Source organism: Podarcis liolepis (genome assembly GCF_965112155.1).
Source record: "Podarcis liolepis genome assembly, chromosome: 14".
Lineage (NCBI taxonomy): Eukaryota > Metazoa > Chordata > Lepidosauria > Squamata > Lacertidae > Podarcis > Podarcis liolepis.
Window position 1 is genome coordinate 22,609,190 of NC_139569.1, and position 14,926 is coordinate 22,624,115.

At 45.6% G+C, this 14,926-nt stretch overlaps 1 protein-coding gene across 3 annotated transcripts in view; it reads left to right on the top strand.

The window, feature by feature from the left end:
- The window catches only part of ABAT (4-aminobutyrate aminotransferase), a 196,129-nt gene that overhangs the window by 156,334 nt on the left and 24,869 nt on the right, over positions 1-14,926 (top strand). Inside the window, exon 2 of one of the 3 annotated variants that reach the window (XM_083473767.1) lies at positions 6,161-6,290. The exons of the other annotated variants lie outside the window; for them this stretch is intronic. The gene's annotated coding sequence lies outside the window, so the exon portion shown is untranslated. The remainder of the gene's footprint in view (positions 1-6,160; positions 6,291-14,926) is intronic. 3 annotated transcript variants of the gene reach the window in all.

The window sequence follows — 14,926 nt, forward strand, 5'->3', positions numbered from 1 at the left end:
CCCTCCCCAAAAAAAACCCTTTCTTGAGGACACAGCTTCACTTCGTCTCCATCATTTCCTCAAATCTAGCCTATCCTTCTTAGGGAATCTCATCCCACTTCACACCACATCTCATTTTCAAGGAACCTTCCCCATTGGTCTAATTTTGGGGGGACAATTTCAATTCTGACAATGCCCAGTGTCTCTTGTGAGCCTTTCCAGGTGCTCTCATTGTAAGAACATCAGAAGAGCTTCTGGCTTCTGGATCAGGCCAATGACCCATGTAGTCCAGCATCCTGTTCTTACAGTAGTTGAGCAGATGCCTGGGGGAAACTCGCAAGCACAACCTGAGCACAAGACCGCTTTGCTTTCCGGCAACTGATATTCAGAAACATTGCTGGCTCTGACTGTGAAGGCCGAGCAAGCCATTGTTTCTAGTAGCCAATGACATTCTCATCCTCCATGAATTCATCACCACCACCAACATCCTGACTTGAGCATCTTAGCTCCTCTCCACCCCTCCTGGATGGTCCTTCTTTCCTGAGGAACAGGAAGCTGATTCAGACTAGCCAGACAGCCTCTACCCAAGAATAACATTCTTAGACGCCTTCTGTAGTTTGTCTTGGGCACCCTTCCCATCACCACTCCCAGAAATTTAAAGGTTCAATTGTATTATCAAAACAAGCAAACAGTTTGGGCAGGTTCACATTGGAATTTGTGCTGCAAGCTTTTCATCAGCTTCATCAGTGGATTAATCAACTACTCTTGTTGATTGAATGGCAGGGGGCTGTTTCCATCAGTGAAGGAATATTTTAATTGGGGAGCTTGGTTTTGTAGCAGTTTTGGTTCTGGTTTGTTAACCATCCCGCCAAGGGACTCTAAGGATGTCCCTTTAGCAAATGATTGGCAGGTTTTGTTTATCAAAACTGCGAGTGCTTATGAAACTTAACCAATTAACTACCTGAAAGGCAAGTGACTAACTAAAATAAACCCACCCATTTCTTGCAAGTCCAAAATATGTGACTGTTTTTTAAATGGAACTGTAGAGTTTGAAGAGGTCAAAGGGTGATAAAAACCAGACTGCTAACCAATTTTGACCTGGGATAAAGTTCCTTCTACATATCACATATTCTGCACTCAAAAAAATTAAATCAAAATTCACCAGCAAAGATACTGGGAGACAGATAGCTTGGCACTAAAGTCCCAACCTCTGACCCCCCAGAATTTATCTTGGAAGTATTGAGGCCAATAACCTTTTTTTTTTTTAAAAAGGAAAGCTTAGATTCCAAAGGATGATGAATGCTGTCCCCAGGGCTGATTACAACACTTGTAGAACATACCTAGCCCAGAGAATCTTGTGTCCTTATCTTCTGTAGTTACAGAAAATGTAGCATTTGTGCTCATCTTTTCTTCTCAGATTCCCTCCCCAACCCACACTCAAAAGACCTTAGCCAAATCTTGAATTTGATGGGAAGAGCATGACGACAATAGAGAAGCAGGAAGCACATCATTTTCTGCACTGTATTGTATCCAACCAAGTCCTACTCAAATTAGTGAACCTAAGTTAGCCATATCCATTAATTTCAATAGGTTCACTCTGAGTGTGATTACCATTACCACTGTTTGTTTGTTTGTTTGTTTGTGCTATGTGTTTCTATCCTAAAACCTCCCTTTTGTGGCAGGTGATCAGTTTCGGATCCCCCACTTGCTCCTGACCCAACACTCCCCCAAATCCATATTTGCACCTGGGGAGAGGGTTGCAAAGCCCCCTGTGAAATGACGCTCTCTTTGCTCTCCTCGCTGTGTCCATTCCCTTTCTTTTTCTGCCCCACCCCCCACTCTGTTTTCCTTGCCATAAATGACTCTTTGTGTCTCTGTCCCCTTATGTAAGAAAATCTCTGTCCTTCAAAAGATCCCAACCAGTTTCAACCTTGGGGAGGTGGGATTCCATTCAAGTACTCCCTCGTATCAAGTGCTTTTATCGTGGCTGGTTTTCCACGATTAAGGCCTTCTTCTTCCAGGGATTGTCCGTTGTGAGCAGTTCTTTGACTGGTGTTGCTCTGATGTTTTGAAAAGGGGTTAGGGGTGGGTTCATGCATTCTAGGGATTGAGGCAGCAACTGGATGGAAGAGAGCATTGCTGCAATTCTCTGAAAATTATCACAATAAATTCTGTTGCGCTAATGCAGAAAGGGGTCTTGCAAAGGAGCCCGTATCTCTTCTCTTGCCTGGTTGGGACCAGAAACAGCCCTCCTGTTCCTTCTCCTCTCACTTCCCTGTAGGTGGTTTGGTTTAATTTTAATTTGGGGAGGTGGGAGGAGGAAACCTTTCCTAGCAGTGGACGGTAGAAAGATCCTGGCAGCACATTATAAGACCATATATCAGTTATCTTGCTATAGCCATGTTATTATCAAACGAAGAGGTTCCGTTTTGCTCTTCTGTGCTGAGTCATGTTTAGGTACTGTTTAATCGATTTGCTGTTTCAGCATAGGGAATTCGCCTTGCGCCGAATCATGCCGTTTTTTTACACCAGGCTAGTGAGCACAGGCAGTGGTGGTCCAGGGTAGCAGCCTGAGACCTGGTCTTTCCCATCACCTGCAACAAGAGGGGTATAGAATCATAGAATCACAGAACTGTAGAGTTGGAAGTGCCCCCCACAAGGATAATCTAGTCCAACACCCTGCAATGCAGGAATCCGAGCTAAAGAATTCCTGACAGGTGTCTATCCATACCCTGTTTAGAAACTTCCAATGAAGGAGAGCCCACTAACTTCTGAGAGAGTCTGTTCCATTGTCAAACATCACTTATCGTCAGAAAGTTCTTCCTAATGTTTAGTCGGAATCTCCTTTCCTCTCCTATTACTCCAATTGGCTTGGGTCCTACCCTCTGGAACAGTAGAAAACAAGCTTGCATGGCTGAAATGCCCCCTTGAACTGATAACAACTCTTGGTTGCATGAGTGGAGGATAGGGAGGGTTGCGAATGTGCCTTGAAACTAGCCTACTGTACAAACTAAAATTTACATCTGTTGCTCTGCCCCCCCCCCCCCGCCTCTGACCCCACCTGCACCCAGCATGTGGCCCCTGGCAAATTACCCAGGAGGAAATGAGGCCCTTAGGCTGAAAAAGACTCAAAGACACGTTCCAGCCAGGCAAAAACCCCTTGGGCCAATGAGAGGTGTGGCCTGCAGAGAAGAGGTGGAGCCTGGCGAGAGGTATGGAGAGCCACATATACGCTCCAAGCCTGGGGTCCTCCTCCCCATGACTTTGCAGCCAGACAGCTGAACTGTTAAATTTTGCCGGGTGTATTTGCTTAGGAAGTTCCAGTGGAACAGCATGTAAAGTTTTCTCAGCCAAATGAGGTGATGTGTTTGGAGCAGCTGCCGGCCACTTTGTGGTGGATGCAAAACACCACATTGCATCTGTTCCCCAGGGGCAGCACCTGTTCTTTGCTTGATCCTGTTGCCGGTGTGGGAGGGAGGGGCTGCAGTTCCTGCAGGTCAAGGCCTGGGCTTAGCAACTGCTGATTCCTGGCTCTGAAGGAATAATGATGGCAATTAAGGTGATCTTTGGAACAGGAGAGGTTGCCAGTTGGCTTTGTTTGGCAGAAATGAGCTGCAGTTTAATTTGTACTCTGATCTGCAGAAGACATGAGCTGCTTGTGTGCATATGCAGATTGACTGACACTCTAGGAACATAGGAACAAGCTGCATAATACCACGTCTTGCATTGCAGGGGGGTTGGACTAGATGACCCTCGGGATCCCTTCCAAGTCTACCATTCCATAATTCTGTGATTCAGGCCAATGGCCCATCTAGCCCAATATTGTTTACACCAGAGGTTTTCAACCTTTTTGAGTTCATGGCTCCCTTGACCAACTACCTTCTTTCTGCAGCACCTCTGTGTGGCTCAGGAGCCCAGTTATATCTCTCCTTGCCTCCAGAACATCTGTGGAGTGTTCCCTCAGCCTCCTCTCCCTGGGAGTCCTCTGGGCAGCCACTGCTGCCACCCCTGGTCTCTGAGCTCCTCCCCCCCCCCGCCCCAAAGAGAGGTGCCTCCACACACTGCCTGGGACTTGTCTGTCCATTCCCAACAGCAAGGGCTGGTGGACTGGCAGGTTGGGCTCCCTTGCCCACTTGCTTGCTTACTCCAAGGCTGCTTCAGCTCCTGGAAACCAAGTACCCCTTGGCCAGCCCCAGAGGCACCGTTTGCTTGCGGAACTTGTAGCTAGGGCTGCTGCAACAAACTGCCATGCAAGCCTTTGGGAGGCACAGACACTAAAGGGCATCAGAGGAAGGAAGGAAGGAAGGAAGGAAGGAAGGAAGGAAGGAAGGAAGGAGCCCAGTGTTGCCTGCAGCACACCTGACCATCATTCACAGCACTCTGGTTGAAAACCACTGGTCTACACTGATAACAAGCAGTGGCTCTCCGGTAGGGGACAATTCCCAGCCCTACCTGGAGAGGCCGTTGGGGATTGAACCAGGGACCTTTCGCATGCAAGGCAGATGCTCTACCCCTGAGCTATGGACCTTGCCTTGTCATAGGAAGCTGCCTTCTGCTAAGTAACAGCTTTAACCCGAAGTTGGGGTTGCTTTTAAATGAATGTTACCATTGAGATAGAGCTGAGGAGTTGAAGTCCACAACGTCTGGAGGGCAGCACATTGGTTAAAAAACCCCGGTAAAGGTAAAGGACCCCTGACAGTTAAGTCCAGTTGCAGATGACTCTGGGGTAGTACTGTGTTAACTAAACCAATGGCCTGTCTTGGTGTAAGACAGATTCTTTAAAGGGTGCTTGTTGATAGGCCTCTTGCCTGGTCTTCTGTGGCAAGTAAGGGTTGCCATTTGGTGGGCCAGAGTTCTTTTATATTATCACATACACACACATTCCTTTGGGGCCATTGAGGATTAGCAAAATTAATGTGTGGTCAGCAGAGGCTGGTTTAAAACACTCTCTCACACAATTATTAAATATTAGTAACTTTGGGCAAATTGGAATGGTTGCTGTGGGGATAGAACATGCAGATTCACCATTTTTGTTCTGAGGCGGTGTTTGGGTTTGAGGACAAACACTTTTTCCAAAATCTTTCAGTTAGAAAGATCTTTGCAGGCAGAAGTCTGCAGCCAACAAAGAAATGTTTGTATGGGTGACTGGCTGTTAAGTGCCATGATAAAGCAGTGTGTCTTGTTTTGCCTGAAAGGCTTGAAATGTCTTTGGGTCCAAAAGAGTTCAGCTTAGTTTCATCTCTGGTATAATGCATGTGTATCTGATGTATGTGTTTATCGAGATGTAGCTTGCATAGACCTGGGAATACTGTGTATTGTCATATTACTATGTGTCTGGCCAGCTATGAGGGTAGCCAAAGGGTCTCAAACCCTTGGTAAGTTAGGGGCTTCCCCTGCATGTGAAGACAAGCTCAGGCAGATGAACGGATGAGACCAATAGTGGGTCCAATGGTCAAGAAGGTGGTTTCTGTACATGAGGGGCAGATGAGGCTCATCAACTTGGGAAGGTAGCCCATCTAGGAGAAGGAAAACTGATCTTAAACCTCTGCTGCCTTGTGGCTATACTCCTTCATGAGAAAGTATTTGGGAGTAAACCCCAGGGAAAAGTCTGTACCCACTGCCTTGTGGGACATCTTCAGCTAAAGCATCCATGACAAGTGACCAACCAACCTCTGCTTAAAAACCTCCAAGGAAGGAGAGGCCACAACCTCCTGAGGGAGACCATTCCACTTTAAAGCAGTCCAAGTTAATGGCCGACACTACACCCGATGGGAACAATTCCACGGTTTATTTATGCAGTGTTGGTCCCAAATCTTCTAACATTTCAGCTTCCTCAGGCTCTGAATAGCCTGCCTTGCACTGCCTACAAAAGGAGGTTGCGTCAGTACGGTAAATTGTAACAGCTTTCTGTCTTTCGTTCTCATTAGAATGCTTAATTCCACAATGTCTTAGAATTGCATCAGATGTGAATACTGGTCATTTATCATAATAAAGGGATTGATTGAGTGATTGGTTGCATCAGATGAAATGGAGCCCAGTTAACAAAAAGGATGCCCCATAATAAACTTGTTAGATTTTAAGGTATTGCAAAACTCTCTGGAAATGTCTTCAGAATCGGTGCTATTCTGAGTAGTTTAGCAACAGTGAAGTCGCTGGGAACTGAATTTACACTCTGCATCAGCATGGTGTCCTCCCAGATGCCTCTGAAATTTAACTTCCATCATCCCTGACCATTGGCCATGCTGGCTCATGAGTGTTGGAGTCCAACAACATTTGGAGGGTGTTGATTCTATCTGTAGAGGAGTGAGCAGGTAGTACATTGGAATCTATTGACTGAACTCAGGGTGAATTGCAGTTGATGGGCAAAAGCTTTTGACTCCCAAATTTAACAAAAGTAAAATTATATGTTTATTTTATTTTATTTTTAAGATACCATGATACCTGGCCATGTGCTTATTATTTTATCTCTTGTTCTCCTATGAAATATTAGTAGTAATTTGTTGTCTTTGATCAGGTTGCATTGTGTCTGGAGAGTTTTGTGTTAGATTTTTTTGATCTATAGTGACTTAGATTTAGATGTGTCTTTGTCAATTGCCGTGTCGATTACAGCCTCATGGACTGAAGTAGGTAATTGATACCACTGCCTTCATACTCCCCTCCCACCCACCCCCACCCACTTTTTCACCAGGCTCTGCTTAGGGAACCTAGTAAAAAGCAAAATGGGGACATAAATCAGTGCTATAGCTCTGTATGCACAAGGTCCCAGGTGCAATGCTCATTATCTCCAGGGAGGGCTGTAAGAAACCCCCGGCTGAAATCCTGACGAGTCACTGCCAGTCACAAGCTAGATCAGGGATGGGGAACCTTTTGGGACCAGATCCTTATCAGGAGCAGCCTCACCTGTCCATTACACGATGCCACAATGACATCAAGTGAAAGGTGCTTTGACGTCCCAAAGTCGGAACTTCAAAGCACCTTGCAAGGTGCTGCTAAAAGAGAGATTTTTTCCCCCTCCTTTCTTTTTTAGCAGGGGGGTTCCATGGAATTTGCTGAACTGAGCAGGATTTAACTCCCCACTCATCAGTTGATAAAAGTAGCAGTTAAATCCTTCTGCTTTGGCTGCATACCCTTCCTTCGTGCTGGGAATGGGTACACAGCCAATGTAGGATTTAACACTATCCTCCTACCCATCAGATGACATCATGGGTTTTGTCAGCTGGTGGATGTGGTTTGGGGAAAATGGGTTTGCAGGCCAGAGGTTCCCCAGTCCTGGGACAGATGAACCCAAGGAGCTACCTTATTGTAGGGCAGCTTCTTGTGTAGCTCCATGCTTTCTGGCATTAGGAGAAACTGGGATAAATGTCCCTCCCTGTGCACTGTTCCAAATTGTGTTAATCCTCACCCACGTTCCCTTCTCGGTCATTTCTTTCTTGTTCCAGTGCCTGGTTTTATGACTGCTTGCAGAGCCGGGAGGAGATGCCTGACTGTTAAATCTGGTCAAAAGTCATAAAGGGAGCCTTGTCTTCAGATTAAAAAAAGGAAAGGAAAGGAAAAACCCCAATCAATAATTGTGCTTTGGGGCCAGATCTTGCAGTCATGCTGTGGAACTTCAGCCTCTGATCAACTCATTAACTCTGTGCCGATGGTGTCAGCAAGGAAGTCGAGCAGCTCAGATTGCGGGATTCTCTTAGCCAGGTCTATTAACTTTGCAGAAATCAATAATAATAATAAAATCGCTGCAGATGAACCTCGCGGTGCGGCACGTCAGTTTCATAAAGGCAGCTGAGGACCATGGCGCTTGGTGGATGGGCTCCTCAGTTGGGACATTTCCTCCCCTGAGACGATGCCAGGTGAACCTGGCAGGATCCAATCTCTTGAACCCTGTTCAACCACAGCTAGGCATCTAATGCAGCAGCTGCCTGTCTGGGATACCACCAGGGAAGGGGTCACTAACCTCTGGCCCGCCTGATGTTGCTGAGCTGCAACTCTTAGCAATTCGTGCTGCTCAGTGTTCAGGGATGATGGGCATTAGGAACATAGGAAGAACATAGAAAGCTGCCTGGTGCCAAGCCAGACTTACCTTAATCATGAACATTTATTTCAGTGGGTCTGCTCTAAATTTGACTAAGGTAAGATGCAGCCCAGGGGTGGAAAGGAGAAACAGAAAAACTAAAGCCTGCAGATTTATCCCTCCTTTTCTGACACATACCGGTAGTTGGATCATAGAGATGGAAGAGACCCTGAGGATCGTCTAGTCCAACCTGAATATGCAGCTGTCCCATATGCAGATCGAACCTGGCATTATCAGTACCATACTCTAACCAAATGAGCTATACTTGATAGGCATGAATCATTGTTGGGGAAGGACTGTAGCTCATTGGTTTTGCATGTGGAAGGTCCCAGATTTAATCCCCAGCACCTGCAGGTGGGAAAGGGAATTCCCCCTGTCTGCTGCCAGTCAGTGTAAACAATACTGAGCTAGATAGACATAGGAAGTCTTCTACCAAGTCAGGCCATTGTCTGTCTAGCTCAGTATTGTTGACACTGACTGGCAGCGGCTCCCCAGGTTTGGGACAGGGTTCTGCTCCAGACCTATCTGGAGATGCCAGTGAATGAACCCAGGACCTTCCAAATGTAAAGCAAATGAGCAGTGTTGTTGCCCAAAACATTTGGAGGTTTTTGGCTGATTCGCCAATCAATCAAATGTTGCAGCCCTAGAAAATATTCCACCTTGATGGGTTTGAGGGTATAGATGTTTGGGGTGTAGATGTTGATATGTTCTGGCTTTTCTTTAAAGGTAAGACCTACCATGTGAGCATAGGGTTCTCTTAGGTCCAGAGGTAGAACTTAAATCACTCTAGGTTGGATTTGATTTTTTTTTAAGTTACCTCATTTGAGAGCGCTTGCTTTTGAAATGATAAACCAAATGCGGCAGCACTTGTCCTGCTTGGTTTGTCTTCTCCTTTGTGACGCTGATGTGGCCTCGTTGGGTCGCTTGCAGGCATAACTGATGTGCTTCCCTTTGACATTTTTGTCTCTGTCTCAAGAGGCTGCCATTTATTTTTTATCTATTTTTTTATTAAAGATTTTGTTGATTTACAAAAGTGTGCAATGTCTCTCGTGTTTTTTTCCCCATGTAACATTTTTACAAATCAGTTTCATTTGTTGAGACATTAGAAAGAAAAGGGGGAAAGAGGTGGAGGGAGGGAAAGATGGGTGGGGGTGGGGTCAGGTGGCGATATTTCTATTTTACCATATTTACTATATGTAGGGTTTGGTGTCAGCGTTGCTTGTGCAGGTACTTTGCTGTTCCTTTGGTGGTGAGAGAGGTTGGGGTTGGCCTAGGGTGTGGCTATTCATTTGTGGTTGGCTGTGGTGGTCTTTGTTTTCATGTATGAGTGGGGTAGGTGGGTGTTTTGGATCAGGTTAGCCATATTGATTTGTATGCTGTTGGTGGATTTTTATCGTTGTGATGTTGGGCTGTGTATGTGATAAAGGGTAGCCATCCCGGGGTGAAGGTGTCTTCTTCTATTTGATCCCATGTCAGTTTCAGTTTATTGGCTAATTTTTCTAGTAGGGCTGTTTCCCATACTATTTGGTACCATTGGTCCATGCTTACTCCTGACAGGTCTCTCCAGCGTCTGGCTATGATGCTTCTGGCTGCTAAAAGTAGGTGGGTTATGAGTTCTTTGTGGTGTAAGTGGGCATTATTGTCTTGGATGATGTTTAGTAAGGCCAATTCTGGGGTGATTTCTAATACTTGCTTGGTTATTTTACTTATTTCTCGTATGGTTGTTGTCCAGAATGGTTGGATTTTGGGGCACTCCCACCACATGTGGAGGTATGTGCCTGTGGAGGTGCACCCTCTCCAGCATTTTGGTGAGGTTCCTGGGTATATTAGCGCTAGTTTTCTTGGTGTTAGGTACCACCTGTAGGTGAGTTTCAGAGTGAGTTCTTTTCTTTTCGTTGATATGGATTTAAAGGGGGGTTTAGACCACATTTTGGTCCTTTGAGTGTGGTTAATCTCATAGCCTATGTAATCCTCCAATTGTTTTTTGATTGCGTCTAGGGAGTTCGTGGGATTTTGTAGCAATATTTTGTATATTACCCTGTGTGTTCATCTTGGAATCTTGCAACCAATGTCCCTGTCTCCCTGATCCTTTAGGGCAAATGGGACGGTGCCCTGCCTGCCTGCCTGCCTTCTTGCTTACGTCCCCAGTCCGGGATGGTGACGCTACCTGCCAGCTTCCTCCTCCTTCATCTCAGTGTTGCTTTTGTGGAACTCAACAGGGAGGAGGAGGATGGATGCTAAATGAGAATTAGTTGCCTCCACTTGTCATTGGCTCTAGCGCCACCTGCTGTTGGGCTCCCTGTCTTCCACCCTACCAGTCACAATGGTCACCAGCCACCCCTGCCTGACTCATGTTTTTGGATATAGAACTCAGAAAGGCTTGGTCTGGTTAGGTTTGGCTATCTTTTGGTAGGTTTGGTGATTCTCAAAGTGGGCAATACCTGGGGGCGGTGGAATTACCTAGGGGGCACTGAGGCAAGGGGGCAGCAGGGGGCTGCTGCAGATGTACATGACTATCCGACTTCAAAAAGCTGGCATCAGTGGATCATGTTCATCGGTTTTGTTGAATTAATTAAGCTAAATAGTTGTAACCGGATTTTGGAAAAAATGTGCAATTAAGTGTTACTGTTTTGAATTGTATTCTGTTGTTATCTTCCTTAGTGGGCCATGCAAACCGCTATTCTGAATAATGCCTTTTATAGGGTAGAGTATGCAGGCACTGGGGGTGAGTTTATGAAACCAAGGGGGCATTGACCTGGAAAAGTCCGGGGAGCCACTTATTTAATGGGAGATAAGAAGCATCACATAAGAGCTTTAAATTACTCTTGACTGCTGGAACTCAGCCTTGGGACATGGCGGGGAGGCTGTGCAAGGCTGCAATTCTCAGCACCCTTAACAAACTGCGGTTCCCAGGATTCTTTGGGGGAAGACGTGTGCTTTAAATGTATGGTACCTATGCAACCTGAGGTTTCAGCCACACCATATATTTAAGGCACATAGCTTCTCCCAGAGAATCCTGGGAACTGTAGTTTGTTAGGGAGCTAGAAAGAAATTGCTGCCTGCTTGCATCCCTAAGTTAACACAGAAGACTTTGGGCCAAGAGCGCGGAGTTTATCCTGTTTTATTGCCATACCACTGTCCTTTCTAAAGCTACTGAATATTTTAATATTGTTGTGTAAGTTAGAGTTGCCATATTTCAAGCAGTTGAAAGTTGTTGAGCTGCTGCTTCTTTTGCCAAAGTTGTTGAGCTTTTTGTAGTTTTGCCCAAAGTTTTTGAGCTATTCTTAAGGAATATCTCAAGAAATGACACTGCCGACATGGGTTGCCATACGTCCAGATTTTCCTGGACATTTTGGCGATTTATGCTCGGACACTGCTTCTGAAAGCAGTATTACGGATATGTCCAGGAAATTCCTGGAGAAATTTGAGGCTCTTTGCACTTTAACCTAATTTGCACTTTGCTACCTTTCCAAAGTCGTACTTCTCTTAGTTTTGTAAGAGAAGTTCTCTTTCCAAAAAAAAAAAAAGTGTACAAGCATAATGTGTGTGTTGGGGGAAAGCGTGCATGAAAACAACACAGAAAAAATGGATTACAGTTAGGGGAAATCCCTTGCAAAGATGTGTAAATCAGGAGGAAATGGAACAAAAAATACTGGCAAATTTTCATTAGAAATTCCAGAACCACACACACACACCCCTGCAAAAAAAAAATAAACACACAAGCTGATGTGAAAATGTGGCAAGCTGAATTTCAGACGGTTAAACAGAGAAATTAAAATGGTCTACCCATTCTTACTGGGGTGTAAAAAAACTTAACATGCATTCCAAAATATCCCTACCCAAAAAATAATAATTCCCCCTTACAAACTCTCACACACAGAAAAACCATAACCATTGAGCCATATATTTTCTGTGGTGTACTGATGACTGGACTAAGGCGCTGTCTCCTATCTAATAATTATACATTTCCTTGCAGATTTTCCCTGTCATTGGTTACTACAGCAACAGTATAGTGATAGCTCAGCTGAAGGGCTGTCTGGATGATTTATGGCTCAAAAGACAATCTCCCCGCCCCCCCCCATCCCTTCCCTCTCATTGGAACATTCCTTGCGCTTGTATTCTTGCCCCACTGCGGGTGCCATGGCAACTTATTAAGGGGGGGGTCACCTGAGGCTGCTGCATTTTCTCCTGGTGAGTAAGGCAAGAGCTGCGGTCGCTCAGGCTTTGTTACTACACTTGCACCGTGTATCTCTGCACACACTTATAACGCATCTGTGAGTGAGCAGAGCGTAAATGTGTACATATTAAATCTCCCATTTCTGGACTGTGAACTTTTCCATCTTGCAGAGGAAGGCTGAGCTGAACTAAGGGAAGATGGCTGATTTTTTTGTACACTAATGGTTTCTGTGTATTTAGTATTGCATGTGGAATTTCATAGTGCAGGGTCGCCCGGCATTATTTTAATCCGAGGCTGGATAGGAAGGTAAAAGATTTAGATAATATAGATGTTAGGGCAGGCTGGTTCGTGTTCTCTCTCTCTCTCTCTCTCTCTCTCTCTCACACACACACACACACAGCATCAAGCAATGGCTTGTCAGCCATATTTATTACCTATAGCTGCAGGCCTCTGCACAACAGACAATGACAAAATTATTGTTGTTAACCATTATTATTTGTACATATTTGCTTATTTATTTGGTTTCTTGCCTTCACATTTTTAAAATGCAATTTTAAGAACAGTTAAAACAAATTACAGTCAAGAGAATAAGTTGGGAAATGTATATTCCTCAGCTGTCAAAGGCCAGAATCAACGGTTTCATCTTCAGCATGTGGTGGAAACCACAAAATGAAGGTGCCAGGTATATCTCTGTATGAGGGGTGGGATTGTGCAGTTTAGGGGGCTGCCACACAGAATGCACCTTTCCAGGCAGCCCCCCCCCCAGCTTATGAGGGTGGGGGAAATTACCCAGAGGGCCCCCTTCATCATTCTGAACGTAAAACGGCATGAAACAGAACAATGAAATGTTCAGCTTTGTTTATCGTTGCGATCCTAGCTACAAGAAAAGAATCTTAACATAATTTGTAATTTCAATCCAGATAGACCCATCAGCTGCACAGTTAACTCTCTCACATCCAAAATACTTTTTCTTGAATATCTTAGCATTGATAGGAATTTTAAAAATGAAATAAATCATAACCATCAAACTTTGCAAATGGAATTTTTTTAATTAACTGTAGAAGGAACCTCCACCCCATGGTTTTTTTATACCCGGAGCATAATTAAACAGAGTGCACCAGTTCCTGAGATTCAGGACAGGCCCCAGCACTCACATAAAATCCAGTTGTCTTTCCTCTGTCTCCCACCCCAGTAAGCATCATTCAACCAACGGCGAGGCATAACTCTGGATTGTATTCAATGGTACATGTATATTATTAAATCTGTGAAATGAACCCCATGTTCACAGACTTGATTTTAAGTTTAGAAAATAACTACTGTACATAGACAAGGGATGTGGGTGGCGCTGTGGGTTAAACCACAGAGCCTAGGACTTGCCGATCAGAAGGTTGGCGGTTCGAATCCCCACGCCGGGGTGAGCTCCCATTGCTCGGTCCTGACTCCTGCCAACCTAGCAGTTCGAAAGCACGTCAAAGTGCAAGTAGATAAATAGGTACCGCTCCGCCAGGAAGGTAAATGGCATTTCCATACGCTGCTCTGGTTCTCCAGAAGCTGCTTAGTCATGCTGGCCACATGATCCGGAAGCTGTACGCCAGCCCCCTCGGCCAATAAAGCGAGATGAGCGCCACAACCCCAGAGTCGGCCACAACTGGACCTAATGGTCAGGGGTCCCTTTACCTTTACCTTTACTGTACATAGACAGAACAGAGTAAGCTTAATTCCTTATATGCAACAAGCCTTGCCTTCTAATAATGATGATGATGGGGTTGATAAAAGAAACAATATTTTCCAGTGCATCCACCAAGTTCTGTTTTTACCTTACTGAATAAGAAGATCCCTTTGAATGGGGGGGCTATCACTGCCTGCTAGTCATGATCGCTATGTTCTGTCTCCATGGCTGCAGGCAGAAATGCTTCTGAATGCTAGTTGCTGGAAGCCACAGGAGGAGAGAAGGCTCTTGTCCTTGGTCCTGTTCACGGGCTTCCCAGAAGAGGCATCTGGTTGGCAGAGCCGGCCTGCTCATAAGGCGGGGTGAAGTGCCCGACTCAGGCGGTGGAAGAGCAAGGGGCAGCGTTCTGCCCATCCCACTACTTCTGCCACCAAGAGGGAAGCATTGCCACTCATTTTTCCCACCCCCAGGCAGAGAAGCCAAGAAAGGGGCAATGCTTTGAGGAGTGCCCTGGTTCCTGCTGAGTTTGGCAAGAGCTGGGGCATGGCGGCAGTGGAAATGGACGTGAGGAGAGGAAGGAGGTGGCAATTTGAGTTTCACCTCAGATGGTGAAACAGGACGGGCTGCCCCTGCTGGTTTTTTTGTTTGTTTGTCTTTTAAGTGCTGAAAGAGGGCGGGGGGGGGGGGAGAGAGAAAGAGGAAGAAAAATTGCAAAAAGACAACAAGAAATAAATATATAGGGTGACGCTGTGTGTTAAACCACAGAGCCTAGGGCTTGCCGATCAGAAGATTGGCGGTTTGAATCCCTGCGACGGGGTGAGCTCCCGTTGCTCGGTCCCAGCTCCTGCCAACCTAGCAGTTTGAAAGCAAGTCAAAGTGCAAGTAGATAAATAGGTACCACTCTGGCGGGAAGGTAAACGGCGTTTCCGTGCGCTGCTCTGGTTCGCCAGCAGCGGCTTAGTTATGCTGGCCACATGACCTGGAAGCTATACGCCGGCTCCCTTGGCCAATAAAGCGAGATGAGCACCAC